General features: G+C 37.2%; 1 protein-coding gene across 4 annotated transcripts in view; it reads left to right on the top strand.

Annotated features, from left to right (window-relative positions):
* BBS9 (Bardet-Biedl syndrome 9) overlaps window positions 1-16573 on the top strand; it is a 320100-nt gene that overhangs the window by 127584 nt on the left and 175943 nt on the right. The gene's annotated exons all lie outside the window — the stretch shown is intronic.

The following is a 16573-nucleotide window of genomic DNA, read 5'->3' on the forward strand; positions in this document are numbered from 1 at the left end:
AGTGGAATTTTGTTTTCTGTGAATGGCCCCTAAGAGTCCATCCAACAACTGATACTGTTGATCCTTTGTTAAAGGTGATGCTTTTAGCCGTTCACCTCCCCCCAGACAGGGGATATTTACTTGCTTTGGCGATGTGTTGATTTTTTTTTTTTTAATGCTGTATTGTACATTTTAAACAAAAGTATGTGATATGTAGACCAAAGTTGAACCAGCTGGTTTCAGTGGGAAAAGAAATGTTCTTACTTCACAGTTTCTGGGTAAGGTTTTGGTTTGCTTATAGCTAGAATTATTTAACTTTAGAGATGTATAGATCATGTATCCAAAACCAAATGTATTAAAATTTTGCTCTTAAGGGAATTGAAATGAATGTGGTTACTTTGGATTGGACCACTTCCTTGGCTGCTTTTGCAGATTTTAAACTTCTTACTATTCACAGTAGGGGAAAGTGTTGGGAATTTTGTGTCTTTAATATTGTGCTACTGTATGAAAGAAAGAATTTGGGTGAACACCACTATGAAATAAACTCATAAACTGTCTTTTATTCCTATCCTCCTTTTTCAATTTATTCTGGACTTTATGCTTTTGCTGTCAAATAAAGAACTGACCCTGATTCATGCCTTCATGCTTTGTATGGGAGTACACACCTCAAAGGACATCTTTCATCCTTCAAGGGCATATTGATTACCTAGAAGGGAATGTGTAAAGGGAAGAAAGGTAGACCTGCGTAGTCATTTTCAGGATACAGATTCTGCTGGTCAAGCAGGAGTTGTGGAAAATGGAACTTTACTGTCTTGTGGGGTAGCTTCATGTTTGATCCTAGGAATCAAACATCAACAGCTCCTAAGGAGTTGTTTCAGGAGTACCTCCAATGCCCAGAGCAAACTTTGGCAAGGCTGAGAAGTGGAGTGAGAGAGTCAATGACCTATTCTGATGCCTTATATCACTGTTACAGGCTTAGTCTCAAAGTAGGGCCAAGTGACCTGACAGTCTTGGAGATAGTTTTACTTTATACTTCAGAATGAAGCAATGATAGCCACTTTCTGGATGCATGCTTTTGAAGGAGAGTGAGATTTTCAGAAATGCATAACTTCAGTACCCAAGCCATTGATGTGTTTTTGAAACTTTTACCTACGATGACTATGTTGGCAGTTCAGTCATTCTACTAAAATAAAGAATACTAATCAAGCAAATAATGTGCGGACTGCAATGCGTAGTGTTTTTATTGCTGTAAAGTGGTTTTTAAGGGTCTGTCAATCTGTACAGAGAGGCAGACTGCGCTGGTAGTGGGAAACCTCCATGTGATTATAGTTATCCTTGTTGAAATAAGGTGTGCAATGTGGGAAAAGACCTGTGCCTTTAACTGAAGGACTATTACATAGGAAGTAATGGAAATACCTCAAAATGGTAATTAAAAACAAGAAGTGCACTGTACATAGAATTAACCAAGTGTGTGGGTAGGAAATTGCCAATATGTAAATTACAAAATTGGCTCCTATGCTTTGTTAATTTATAAATGTAAAAAATTCAAACAAAAACCTTTACTGCTCGGTGCAGTGTGAAGTTACTTTTTTCAGAATTTTCCTTTGAATTCAATACTGCAGTGGAAAACTGAAAAATCATTCTAATTACATAAAACTGGCTGTTCTCTACATTTTGCTTTTGTCTTGAAGTATTGAGAATAGTGGGAAAACTTCAGTATTAAGTAAGCATATGTACTGTAAAAAATTTACTCTTAGCTTTTCTCATTAGCACTTAAGAAATTATCATGAACCAATACAGACAAACACTATATTGATTAACAGTAGCTGATTTTGCAAAAACAAAGATTACAATGTCTTTGAACTTTTATAGCTGTTTTTAAGGAAGAGGAAAAGTTTAATGTGAAGAAGAGAGAAAGAAGAATTTATGGAGTGTCTTTATGTACAGTACAGGATTACCATTTTTGAAAGCAAAGGGACACAATAATATATCTACACTGGAGTATTTCAGCATATGCCAACATCTTGCTTAGAAGTCTGTTTTTCAGCTGCAATTTCAATAAAATTAAGAGAAAGGCATTTACTTCTTGGTAATGCAGATTATGTTTAATGAGATGTCATTGTCCTTTGACACTATTTCTCATGAAATCATGACGAGTTTTATTACAGTATTTGCTGCTAAGATTAAACATCATTTATGTGCGTATCTTAAATATGTGGGATTTACTTTGTTATGCTTTGTGGGAGAGATATTCGCAAAGTAGTCAGCAGAGTGGAAGAAGGGTCTTCTGGAGTTGATCACAGGCGCCGCAAGTTAGATGTCTTCTGGATCGCTGGTAAAACAGCTAAGCTAGCTATGCTAGCTTAGACTTAGTCCTTATGGATCTCTCACCTTGTTTTAAGCAGAGGAGAGATCTATATGTTCCTATATTTGCTCCAAAAGAAAACAAGACTGCATGTTTTCCTTGTTCTTCACATTTTCTTTGCTCCATGAGGTTAGTAGACTTTTTTTTTTTCCCTCTAGTTCCTTTAACAATAAGTTTTGCAATGGAGTTACTTCCTTTGGGAATTTACTTTTCTTTTATATTTTCCCCTAGGAATTTTGCCTTTATAAAAAGGAGCATAATGTTTGGTTCATATTCTCATTGCACAGCAGGTTTTCTTTAGGACTTCTCACAGGGATGGTACTCAGTAATTCTCTGCAGTCCTGCAGTTTGATAGTGTGTCAGCTGCCTCCTTTGTTACATGATGGATTGGGCTCAGTAAATTAGTTTTAGCTCCTGATTTGTCTATTTATGTTGTGAAGTTTTGTCTATTTATGTATTTCATTATTAATTAATTCATTAACCTACCTATGCAGTCTGTATTCTGCAATGTGCACCTGCAATATGAATCTCAAATGCCATCCTTCCTAAGCAGACTTCTAAACCATTTTTGGTAAGAGCGGAGGCGAGCAGTGAAGATGGTTCCACAGAAAGGATGTGTATGAAAGTTAGAGCTAAATGTGAGCTAACATGTAGAAATGTCTTTCCTTGGGTTCCCATCACTTTATTCATGTTAAATCCTGCCCTCACTCATAACGAATGCTTCTCATATTTTTCTCAGCGGACCCTAAAGAAGGAGAGAGTTGCTACTCTTTCACAGGATGTAACTGTAATATCATTTATGTCATGTTTCTGTGCTCCACCAATTTGAAACATCAAAGTGAATATGGTCTGATATTTGGCCAACTTATTTAGTCATCCCTCTAGACAAAACGTTTATCTGAATTTTTGGTCTGCAATGTGGCTGGAATGTGCACTGCCCAGATGTGTTTTCCTAACTTTGATGCAATACAATAAAGCAAAAATAAATACCCTTTTGAATACATCTTGTTATGACCAGTAATGGATAAAACTAAGTTAAACTATTAGATTTGACTGAACCAGAGCATGAGCTTAAAATGTATTACATCAGGGAAATGAGATAAAAGTGTTTAAATTGAGCTCTTTTTTGTTGGTTGTTGTTAAGGGAAAATTTTTCCATATCAGAAAACTTATCTCAGCCAAAATCAGTAAGAGCATTTGTTACTAATTTAGTCAGATGTGTTTGTGTGTGGTTATATATTAGCCTTGAAAAAATGAGCTCTTTTTCATGTTCTACATAATTAAGGGTACTATTTGTTAATCCAAATTTGATGCAGTAGAACTATGCATAAACTTTTCTGAGGCAACCAGGAGATTTTTCTAGATTTAAAACAGAAAGACATAAGGTTAGTTAGCATGTTTCAAAGCCATTTTCAGACACTGAGGCATACTTGGCACTTGCAACTTCTGTCATTCCCCTGCTTCACTACTTCTAGTAGCCCCAACCAGAATCTTAGTCTAGGCCAGCAGGATTTGAAAAGGATCTTACGCATCTTTTGTCACATCTCCTCCATAGACTCAGCTGCTTGTTAGAATGAAGGAGGAGTGAAGGAATGAGATGTTTGCATGGAAGGTTGCAATACTGCATTAATTGCATTAATAATGCATTAATTTTTGTGCATTTGAGAGAAGGCTTTTTAAGCTTTTTTCCCTTCATGGAAAAAAAAGGTCTCTTTTCTAGGAAGTAAAGTTGGATTGGTCTTTGAGCCTCTCTGAGGGCACCTTCAAAGCCTTTTTGAATGTGCGACATTATTCCCCCTTCCTCCTCCCTTTAAAGCCAAGTTGGCCTGAACCATCATCTTGCTTTTCTGTCAGCATACCAGGGCACATAAGCAGGGATGCTAGGTCAAGAATATGTTTATGTTCACAAATTGGCAGCTTTGCCACACAGGTGTTCTGTAGGTAGAGAATTGGTCCTGCAATCAACTGAAATGGGAAGGAGTTTTGAAAATATTTATGATAGCTCTTCTGTTTTTTTTTTTAATTTTCTCTATGGAAGAGCAGAACATGGGATGTGAATGGAGTTAACCCATTCCCTACTGAAAGTCATATTTCCAAAGGTGAAGGACTTCTGTCTCTACCATCGATTTTGTACTGTTTTTCATAAAATTTCTGAGAGGTTAAAAGATTATAAGTGCATCATTAAATACTGTGTTTTGAACTGAATGTTATAAATTTGTATAGCTTCAGATATATTTAGAAGTGCAACAGGAGAGCAATGTAGAAATCTAACGATGAATAGCAAAATCCCAGTCCTGTAGATACTTACATGCATATATAATGTTAGCGTTTATCTTACTGGACACCAGTCTGCAGCCTATGCTGATACTTATTCTGTCAGAGTAATCCTGTGGTAAAATCATTTTTATGCATTAAAATAATCGCTAGCTTTGCAGCTCACCTCCTTTGAACTTAAACCCAACCAGGTTGAGGGAGGAGTGTTTGCTTATGTTTGTTTTATTTTTTGATTTCTACTTGAAGTTCTAATTCCTAGGTTTAAATGGCTGAATGCACTGCCTGATGAGTTTATCATGTGGCTAGGACAGGTGTGCATGTGATTGCACCTGATTTTGTTCATGCTGGCTTTGTTTATGTGAACTAGCACGGCATTTTAAGTGGGAATTTTCTTAACTTCTCAGTTTGAGAGAACAGAATTGTTAGAAAGAATGTGCAGTTTCAGGCGTGCGGAAGAAGGCAATCATTGCGCTTGTCATTTTCTCCAGCGCAACAAATCTGGTGCCCTAAAAGTTCATGTTATTTTCATCTCCAGATGAAGAATTGCCGTTTAATATGCTGTAATGTGGCTTTAGATGGTTTTCTTTCATTTCCTTTCTTTTTCTATAGATGGAGGGTCACAGGGAGGCGTTAAACTTCTTTGCTTCTGTATTACTCAGTGAGTCTATTCCCCTGTTCAGCTTGGCAGTAGGATATTTTCAGAAGGCTTTTTGGTCCATCAGTACTTGCTCCCAGAAAATGAAGTCTACCTCACTGAAAACAGCACATGTACAGAAACGCTGTTGTCATAGAAGTTAGATATGGTATGAAATAGGACTCACCTCAAACAAGTTTGTAAAGGTTATTTGCTGGGTATTGTCATGGAGCAAGCATTATTGTCATCTGTGCTGTTCTTTATTTGTGGAGGAATACAAGATTCCAGTCTGTCTGAAACGTATTGTTTTGGAATCTTGCATGAACATTGAAATTATACTTTCATTAAAAGAATGTTCTGAAACCATCTTTCCTTTGTTGCTAGTAAATGAGTCCAGTCTCTTTAAAACTTGGAGAGAATTCATACAGATTATATTTTTTTGACTGAGTTATGTAAAACTTGCATCTCATTGTAGCATTATTTTATTTTGAAATGGTTGTGCCTCTTTCAGAAGAAGAAATAGAAGCAGCTATGGAAATATTTCTAATTCAAATACAAGGTATTCAAGCAAGCAATTCATATGTTTTATGTCACTTTGACTTGAGAAAACTGTTTTATTTCCAAATGTACTGGTACACGCTTTTAAGATTTTACTAATGGTCACGATGGCTTATCAAATATCTCAAAATCACAGAGTCACAGAATGGTTGAGGTCAGAAGGAACTTCTGGAGATCACCTAGTTCAACCCCCCTGCTCGAGCAGGGTTACCTAGAGCATGTTGCTGAGGACCCCAAGCAGATGGCTCTTGGATACCTCCAAGGAAGAAGAATACATAACGTCTCTGAGCAACCTGTTCCAGTGTTCAACCACCCTTTCAGTGAAGAAGTGTTTTCTTACGTTCAGATGAATTTCCTTTGTTTCAGTTTGTGCCCACCATGTCTTGTCCTATCACTGGGCACCACGGAGAAGAGTTTGGCTCTGTCTTCTTTACACCCTCTCTTCAGATATTGATGTACATTTATACGATTCCTCTGAACCTTCTCCAGGCTGAAAAGTTCCAGCTCTCTCAGCTTTTTCTCTAATGACAAATGCTCCAGCCTCTTAACCGTTTTAGTACCTTTTCATTGGACTTGCTGCAGCAGGTTGATGTCTTTCATGTTCTGGGGAGCCCAGGACTGGACCCAGCACTCCAGGTGTGGCCTCACCAGGGCTGAATATAAGGGAAGGATTACCTCCTTTGACCTGCTAGCCTCTTTCTAATGCAGCCCGGGAGACCATTGGCCTTCTTGGCCACAAGGGCACGTTGCTGGCTCATGGTCAACTTGTTGTCCACCAGGATCTCCAGGTTCTTCTCCACAGAGCTACTTTCCAGTAGGGCAGCCCCCAGCCTGTACTGGTGCAGGGCGTTATTCCTCCCTAGGTGCAGGACTCTTCTGCGCTTGCCTTTGTTAAACTCCATGAGGTTCCTTTCTGGCCATCTCTCCAGCCTGCCCAGGTCCCTCTGAATGGCAGCACAGCCCTCTGGTGTATCAGCCACTCCTCCCAGTTTTGTATCATCGGCAAACTTGCTGAGGAGGCACTCTGCCCCGTTGTCCAGGTCATTGATAAATAAGTTGAGCAATAGTGGAACCAGTATTGACCCCTGGGGGGCACCACTAGCTACAGGTCTCCAGCTAGATTTTCTGCCACTGATGCCAACCCTCTGAGCTCCACCATTCAGGCAGTTCTCAATCCATCTCACTGTCTACTCATCTAGCCCGCACTTCCTGATCTTGCCTGTGAGGGTGTTTTGGGAGCCTTGCTGAAGTCAAGGTAGACAACATCCCCTGCTCTCCCCTCATCTACTCAGCCAGTCATTCCATCATAGAAGGCTGTCACGTAGGTTAAGCGTGATTTCCCCTGTGGGAATCCATGCTGACTACTCCCGATCACCTTCTTGCCCTTCCTGTGCCTGGAAATGCTGTCCAGGATGAGCTGCTCCATCACCTGCCCAGGGATCGAGGTGAGGCTGACCAGCCTGTAGTTCCCTGGGTCATCCTTCTTGCCCTCTTTGAAGACTAGAGTGACATTTGCTTTCTTCCAGCCCTCAGGCACCTCTCCTGATTGCTATGACCTTTCAAAGATGATTGAGTGTGGCCTTGCAACATTGGCCAGCTCCCTCAGCACTCAGGGCTGCATCCCATCAGGCCCTGTGGACTTGTGGATGTCAAGCTTGCTTAAATGATCCCTAAACCGATCCTCCTCCACCAACAGAAAATTTCCTTTTCTCCAGACTTTGTCCCTGGTCTCCAAGGTCTGGGATTCTTGAGGACCAGTCTTACCAGTAAAGACTGAGGCAAAGAAGGCATTCTTTATCTCTGCCTTTTCTGTATCCTTTGTCACCAGGGCCCCTGCCCCATTCAGTAGTCGGCGCACATTTCCCCTAGTCTTCCTTTTGCTGCTAATGTATTTATAGAAGCCTTTCTTGTCCTTGACATCTCTTGCCAGATTAAACTCCAGATGGCAAAAATAGGAAGGAAATTTTTATTATAAAGAAAAGAGGTCCTGAAACTAGTGTTATAGTTAGTTTCAACTTCTAATTAGCCTGCTACCCTTTTTCTTTGATTGCTATGTTTAGGATTTGTTTCTAGTGTAGTCTTTTAATGTAATATGCTATCCAGCCTGCATGGGAAGTTTTGAAAATTGGTCAGGTAGTTCAGTATAAAGCAGAAGTGTCAAAATTGCAAATGGTATTGGGTGGACAAGTTTCATGGCTTGGAATGTAGCTTAATATTTCACTATCTTGACTGGCTTGCTGTATTTTTTTGATATTGATACTTTATCATTTAAAAGTGTTGAAATAGAAATTCAGGGAGTTATGTTCACTTCACATGGAGGTACATCTGTGTTATAGGTTAATAGGATTTGCTTGTATTAAGCTTTAAAAAAATTTTCAACGGTATGTTTATTGCAATTTTTTAATATAATACAATGTAAATATGAGACAAGCCTGATATAAGAGATATTTAATTTACCATGGGAAGCAATGATGATTCTTGTATTTGGTCTAGATTTTTAAAACTACACTCATCCCATGATGCCTACCGTGCTGCAAATACTTTTTTTTCCCAGTGTGCGTGTGTGACTGATCACACTGGGAGTAGTGCTCTTCAATATGATGAAATCCTATCTTTACTACATCAATGCAATTTTCCCACTGAAGTTGGTAAAGCCAACATCAACCTGTTGAGCTTCAGCTGTGCATAAATATTTGCAGAAATAGGGTCTCATGGGTCTCTCTTGATTTTCTGACATCCATAGATCCCTTTGGACTGAAATACACTTAGAAATTTGTAGGATGAGGCCCCTGGAAAAAATGTTTGTATAGGTTTACAGCTTATTTCAATATGCTAAAGATATAGCTTCACAGTTTCAAATTTGTTTGTTTATCTTAAAATAATTTTTTCATCATTACATAATATCATGTATTTTGTTGATATAAACCAAACCCTCCACCTCTTTCTCCATTTAGCTGATGTTTGGCTGGGTATATTTTTGTTTTATTTTGTTCTGGTTTTTTTTTTTGCTTTTTTGTTTTATATATAGCTGCTAATTCACCAGCCGCTCAGCAGTGAAACTCTCTTGAACGTTCACTGACGTGTCTGTGCATTATTTGGCACATCCCTATGCTTAAATGGAACTTTTGTTTTGAAGGGATAAGTAAAGGATTCATTGTAACTCATTGACTTCTTGGGATTTGTGTAATTTGTACCAGATGTTTTTTCACTCAGATAAGCTACTAATTTTACAACTCCACTTTTAAATTTGGATTTATAGTGCAGAACTTGTTTCTGAATGTATTGGAAAGTATTCTATGTATTTTGAAATAAATTATGTTTGTGGCCTTCCTTCGTGAAAGATTCCTCTTTTCGCCCTGTCTTGGTGTTAAACATTTGCACCGAAGAACAAGCAGTTACTCTTCTGCAAAGCTGGCTGCAATATTTACTTATTGAGAGCCTATCAAGAAGAGGTGTCAGACAGGTATCTAAATCATTTTCTTCTATATATTCTTCTTATCAATCATATTAATTTATCTGGCTTCTCAAAAACTCTAAATCTCTTTAAAAAATGACCAAACAGAATAGTAAACTAATGAAATTAAAATGTCTAAACTGGAGTTTTTATCCCCACATAGAAGAAATAACTGGAGACAACAAGAATTCTACTTTTCTGTTACTGTGGATTTAGGAACAAGAAAGCACAGATAATATAGTGATAGGCAGCAGAATTAAAACACTGTGATGTGCTTAAAAAAACCAATAAACTGACAACAATGATGCAACCAAGCAAATTTTTGCCACTGCTTTTGTATTGTTAAATATAGAAAATTATTCAACAGTAGTTCATGTATATGAAGGGCAGCACAGTTAAACCTGGTAGTGGAATATGATTATGCTTACTGCAATTAAATTGTAACTGTTCATAACATATAGCACAGCAGGTCGTCTTCATGCTTGGATTTCACTGGCCTAGCTTGTTCGAATCTCCTTTGTCCAATCAAAATAGAGATTTCCTACTGAGTAGGGTGACATTGAACTATCAGGTTTTTAATTTGGATTTAAATGTGTTAACAATCAAATGCTTTTAGTTAATTCCCTCAGATGACTGGGGTTTTGAACCTGCTAAATATTTTACAATAACCCTTTAAAAACTTCCGAGTTAGAACAGAAGAAGAACATAATGATATAGATAAAAGCTGGAGAATAGAGACTTGTGAAAAACAAGTAATAGCCTTTTTCCTTGCTGAATGTTTTAAAGAGGAAAAAATAAAAAGGGGGGAGATCTTTTTTGCTTTTAAATTGTCTATGTTCATACTTGCACATCTTTGGATAGTTGACAAGATAGTTACTTTATCCCAAACGATTCCATTATTAACATCGTTGCTACAAGTTCCTGAAATAAAATAAAAATGCGGTGTGATTCACAGTGATAGTAATCCACTACTGACTTGTGGAGATAAGACTCAGGGTTATTATATGTGAAGACTAAGAGTGGATTATAAATTTAAACAGTACACGCATTTGGCTTTTAAAGAGGGCTCGACTTGGCTGCTGCTTTATTTTTTAACCTGTGTTGTGCTTGTAGAAAATACTGATTCATGGTAAATTCCAGTTTTGAATGGTGCAGTAGAGATAAAAATAAGCATTCTGTCATGAAAATAATATAGACGTAGGTTGTTGAAATGTGGGAATAGGAGATAGCACATAACTTGCCCTGCGACTTTGAATATTTTATTAATCCTACCATTCTAGTTTCCAGAGGCACAGATTGCTATAGTACTTATTTGCGATGATCAGTAATTTCATGTTTGTAAACAGGGGCAAGAGAATTTAGGGAGGTGGTTGAGTGCATCCAAATAAGAAAGTATAGATCATAAAGCTACAGTCTCTCTTGTGTTTCTGTTGCCTTTTCAGATCATGGTCTTGTTGGGTTTTACATGAAAGCTGAGTATTCGGTGTCTGTATGAATTGATGCTTTGTTGGTGTCATGGTGGGCCTACACCACAGTTCCAAAAACCACAGTCATGGTTAGCACTAGCTGGCATCTTATCCGAGTCGGATATTTGTGGCGTGCGGTACTTAATCCGACTTTGCACTCTCACATACGCAGTGCGGTGCTGTGGGAACGCGGCCGTGTTAGAAGTGCTCCCTTGTGGGAGTGACGTGGTTGTTCCTTCTGGTGACGGAGTGTTTGATAAAGATCACTTTTTGACATGGATATCTTTGCCTGCATTCCATAAAGCTTTAGTCACATGTCAGAAGCTGTGCACACAAAGGTTGTTGAGTGAGCTGGTCTGCACAGGCAAGGAGTCTGCTAATAACCATTTCGTTCCTTTGAAAACTACTTTGAGATTTTTCAAAAAAAGATAAAGGATATTCAGAATTTTATTAATTAATTAGATATTATCATTTATCATATTGTCTGACCTGTCCTAAAGATTTGCTTTACTGGTGACTTAGCGTTTGTGTATGGTGGCATGCCATGTGTGCAAATTGAACAAAAGAGCTTGTAGGGGGAAAAAAAATATTGGGTCACTTTAAATGCTTATTTGTTCTATGTGAACTAAGATATGTGATAGAGACGTCTTAAAACCGTAAGGAAAATATTGTGCTATATCTTATTACAGATTTAGTGACTGAATTATATTTCTGTCTCTAAAATGAGTGACTATAGTAAAAGGTAAAGCAGAGTAATAGTGAAGTGTTCCGTTACAATAGGAATGAGCAAGCAGTAGTCCTAGGAGTTTTCTCTATTTTTGTGCTTTGCATTCATTAAAACCCTGTTTTATGAGGATCTAATTGTGCTTAAAAATGGTTGGAAGGGATTGGATCAATTAAGTACTTTGCAATAAGTTATGACATATTAAGCTAAGAATAATTACCACAAGAGAGCCGTGAGCTCATGAACACTGTTTCTGCTTGTGTAACTATTTCTGTGTACAGAATTACTTTGTCTTTTGAAACAAGGTAGAGAGGCTTTAGTATGATTATGGGTTGATTTACTGTGCAGCGCATAGTAATTGTCTTGCTAATTCATTATCCTTCTCTGTTTCATAATAATTACACTTCTGATGCTGTTTTTTGTATTTTAAGGATTTGACATAGAAGACTTGCTCCTAAACGCTATATATATGAGAAATCCTGTATCCCTTGAATTCCAAACTGCTGCTCTCTTCAAACTTCGTTTCTGTTGAAAACGAAGACGCTTCAAACTTACCAGAAGTTGAACACAGCATGATAGAAATTGATGAGAATAAGACTAGTTGGCTTAAGTTTCACCAGTGGTGAACAGTTATGTTTTTCTCGGATGTTGTGAAAAGCAAACAAATTGTCAGTCATATCTATTTTTCTCCGTTTCCTGTTCTCCATTTTAGAATCTGGCGTAAAACCTGTGAGAGCCTTCAGTCCCTGCGGTGTTAAGGACTCCAAGAAAATACATACCTGCTCAAAAGAGAGTTGGATGGAACTTCATGCTCATTTCTTGCCCTCTACGTTTTAAAAGAGTTTTCTTAAACTTCCTAGTCAGCTAATAAGGATAGAAGTTGTATTCTTCCAGTAGCAGTGAGCCTGAGAGGGTAATGTTCATTATAGCCCCAAGCAACTTGTTTGAACATGCAAGAGTGGGTATGTTGTAAGAATTTTTCGAAAGGGATTAGTAATTTTATTACTGCAGGATGCTAAACACTACACTAAAGATATATATATGTAAAGGGCTAATAATGAAGAAATCTGAAAAAATTTTTTGAACTTGAATTACCATGGGTTTACAGTTTTTAATTGCTTGACATCTTATAAGGTCTACTTTGCAATGAAATAAGCATGAAAAGAAATATCTGCCTGCTTGAACACTTTATACTGGAAACATGAGAAATGTTCTGTGCTTGAAAATCATTGCAGTCAAATCTTGGTATTAGTGTTGATGGGATAATCTCAAGAGATTATGAAAACAGGATTCTGGATTTCAGTTCTATACCTTTGCCTTTGCCAACTGCAAATATGAAATTTAATAGAAATCTGCTAAACATATACTCTCAAATGAGAGAGTAGCTACTCTCTAGTTCTTTTTTCTTTGGTTTTTACAATATGCTTCCATTAATAACTTTTTTACTGGTCTGTACTTTGCTGTAGATAGGTGTATTGGAACAGAGTGAGAATTTGGTCAGCCAGAAAAATTTAAACAAAAAGGGGTGTAAATGAAAATTAAGTTTTGGCCAGTTGTAAAAATATATATTAAATACTGTACTTTCAACCCATTCCAGTAACTCTTAGATTTTTTTTCTGTGACAGCCACTTTCCTTTCTTCCACTACTTTAAAAATGAAGGTTTGTGAAACTTTTTTTTTTAAGCTATCTTTTGTTTGAAAGCTTTGTGATATTAAGAAACAAGGGGAAAGGAAAAAGTTGAATTGGTAATTATATGCCTTATGCTATGCACATAGACTTTTTACTTGATAGTTTCCAATTGGATTAAAATTTTTGCATCATCTAAGCTGCATTTGGGGCTGACACTTCTAATTTTTTTTTCCACTTACTTATCCCTTGAAGAAATAAAATACACAGGGAGAGAATTCCGTTTATTTGTTATTTTATATCTGTTTACAAAGACAGTAAAAGAGTTCTTAACTAAATAGATTAAACAATTGCCATAAAAAACAAAGGCATAGTTGGTAAATTATTGAGAAACCATGGCTGGATCTGAGGAGACTGGGATCTCAGTCTGCAAAGACAAGGATTCTTTATTTCCCTCACCTCTTGTAAAATATTATTAGAGATAATGCACAGGTGAAGATAAAAATGTGGCTATTAGAAAATATTTTTAGAAGTTATTCTTCCTTAAATTCTGCAAGTGTTTGAGTGAAAACCTCAGAACACTTCTAAAACTTATAGCTGATGTCTCGGGAATTGTTTAAAGTAATTTTCCTCTGATGAAAGATGTATACATGTTTTTTTACATCTTAAAAGCTGAGAGTGGTGCCATGTATATTGTCAAAGTATCTTTAGTCTCTTCTTTGTTTCTGTGGCTTCCCGTTCTCAGTGTATCTCAAGGGATGCAGTATTGGTAATCTTTGCTTTATCTGTGGTAGAGCCTGGAGTTTTTAAACTAGAATGGTAGTGTGTATCTTCATTATCTTACAGAAATTAAGATTGTGTTTTCCTGGATGTTCTAGGACTCATGAAGCTAGGCCAATTCTTTGTCTGCAAGCAGAATAATTTGTACTTAAAAGTATTTTTTCCTTTGGTTTCCCTGTAAGTGTAAAGTAGAACTCATTTATGCAATTGTGTAAAGATTTCTTTGTTCTATGTTTGAGTGGTGTGCAATGCTCCAAGACCACACTTCTCCATTAGAAAGTTAGGCCTGTCACTGGTGTAGGATTTGTCTTGTAAAATGGTGCCTTTTAGAACGGTGCAATTTTGTACCAAAGACAACATTTTTTGACAATATGACTTTTTACATTTTGCATAAAGCTGATTTCAAAATGGATTATAGGCCTAGGATACTAGGTGTTGTTTGGGAGTCCTGGGACATACGTACTTAGATCTATAGACTGTGAAGAGGTGAGCATCTGCTCCTTTGTACATAGTTGTAAATGGAAGGAAAGCAAATTCTAAAGTGGAGGATTCTTAAGGCAAAAGGTCATGTCAATAACTTTTTATTTATGCTTCAAAAGGATACAGTATGGAATAAGTTTAAGTATAGCACAGAATGAGAGACCATCTAGGAATTCATGAGTGACTCGATCTAGGTCGTCTCCTTTACCTGTATTGGGTAAATGGAGTTCAGGTAGCTGTCACACAAGTACAGCTGCATTTGCTATCGCTCTTGCCTGTGTCTTCAGCATTACTGTTATTGACTGAGCCTTACGCAGAATAGATACAGCTTAATTCCAAATTCCAGGAACTTTTGAATTTATTCATTCCACTATCCCATCCAGCAATAATGTTATAGGAAGCATACTGATGAATGTTGTCATCAGTGTATTAAATTCATCTTAGCATACTCTTGTTCTCAGAAACCTCAAGTGCATATTGCACAGGAAAGGTGATTGATTAGTTTCTCCAAGGCCCCCATCAGAGGGCAGAGAACTTGTCTGCTGTTGTAGTTTGTGCCTTCTCAGAAGGATTAAGCTGCATAGTGCATACAATTAAGGGGTACGGTGGTCCGATGCAGGCACTTGATGAAGAGCACTGTATAGTGATATTGTGCAGCTCTGTCATCCATAACTCAGTGCTGAATAGTAGCTGCAATTGTGGGAATGGTACTTCATGTAGTATGCAAGGTATGAAGAATGCCGCGACTTCAAGATGAAACAACTGAATGCAGACATGTTTATATCAGGTCTCATGCCTTTGACTCGTGTCTGTGATACTGTTGCTTTCCTGTAATCGATTTCAAAGCATGGCATGTCAGTTTTCACTACTTGGGATTAATTTCTGATTGATTTTTGAGCAGACCTTTATTCCTTTGTCTTATTAGCTGAGCCTTTCTTTTGTTACTTGGCTCTCGTGGGTGTAGTGTTTGGACTCAGAGGTGTCCTGTGGGTTCTCCATTTTATCTGGAAACTCTACATTTTAAAATCTAAAACAAAAGCTATCAGCACATTTTGTTTGAAAGGCTACATATATGGTTTCCTAAAATTCTCTGTGCTTTTATCTTCCCGGTCACATGGGAACCTGGAGGGAACACACACACATCTCTAATGCCGGTGTTGCAGATTAAAAATAGTTTTCTTCACCAAATGCTAACAGCTGGTTGGCTTTGTTTCCAGGCTGAAGATGCATTGTATAGTATTTTCGTTTTCGTGCCGTTGCCAAATGTTAATAGATCAAGCTCTGCAAGCTTTGCTTTGTAAATTCTGTTGTAATACTAATTACACTGTAACTGCATTTTTGTAAGGCCTTTCACAACTCTAGTCAAGTATCTATTACCCCGTTTTGTAGATAAATAAACAGAAGGAGAAAGTGGTTAAGGGAAGTGCTTTGTGTTGATTTAAAAGACAGTGAAGATAATCAGCACTGCTGCAAGCCAAGTATTATTTAGGTTACAAGAAGATCTAGTGGCATTAATGAGAAAAAGCTGTAAGTTGTGCTCAGACCCTACTATAAACCACTAACCTTTATTCCTTTCTTTTAGTTAAAATAATTCCATGTGAGTAGCGTGGAAAATATATTGTTGGGCTATTGGAAATGATAGCAAATGAATATTGAAATCACTGTCATCTTAACTTTTAATCAGTGATGGAAAATGTCTGAACATTTTATTTCAAGAAAGAAAGAATTTATAGCGATATTTTTCAAATGTCCATTTTTATATTACTGTGAGTGGACAATATTGTCTATAATGATAAGGTATTTCTGAAATGAGTAAAATATCACGTAATAGCTTTCCTGTTTTTTCACCATCTTAAAGCACTCAGTAAACATATCCTACCATCTCACCAGAAGTCAAGAAGTGAATCTGCCATTTTATTTGGAAAATTCTTTCATAATGTCCAGCAGTTATGTGAAAGTGGTATTGACCTCAAAAAGCATGATCCGTAATGTTCATGTTTGGCATAAATGCTGAAGCACCTAGTGCAAAACATGGAGAGACCCAAGAGTTAATAAAATAACAGATGGCAGTTATGTTCGTGTGAAAATGATTATAAATTCTATTTTTAATGGAATAAAATCAATGTATTGCTTTTGATTAATACAACAGGCTTGCTGGTCATATAGGGATTAGCGTCATGTGTGGTATAAAAATGAACGTTACAGTTTGTTATCATGTGTTATGTGCTATGA

This window comes from Struthio camelus, chromosome 2, assembly GCF_040807025.1.
Source record: "Struthio camelus isolate bStrCam1 chromosome 2, bStrCam1.hap1, whole genome shotgun sequence".
In the NCBI taxonomy this organism is placed as follows: domain Eukaryota; kingdom Metazoa; phylum Chordata; class Aves; order Struthioniformes; family Struthionidae; genus Struthio; species Struthio camelus.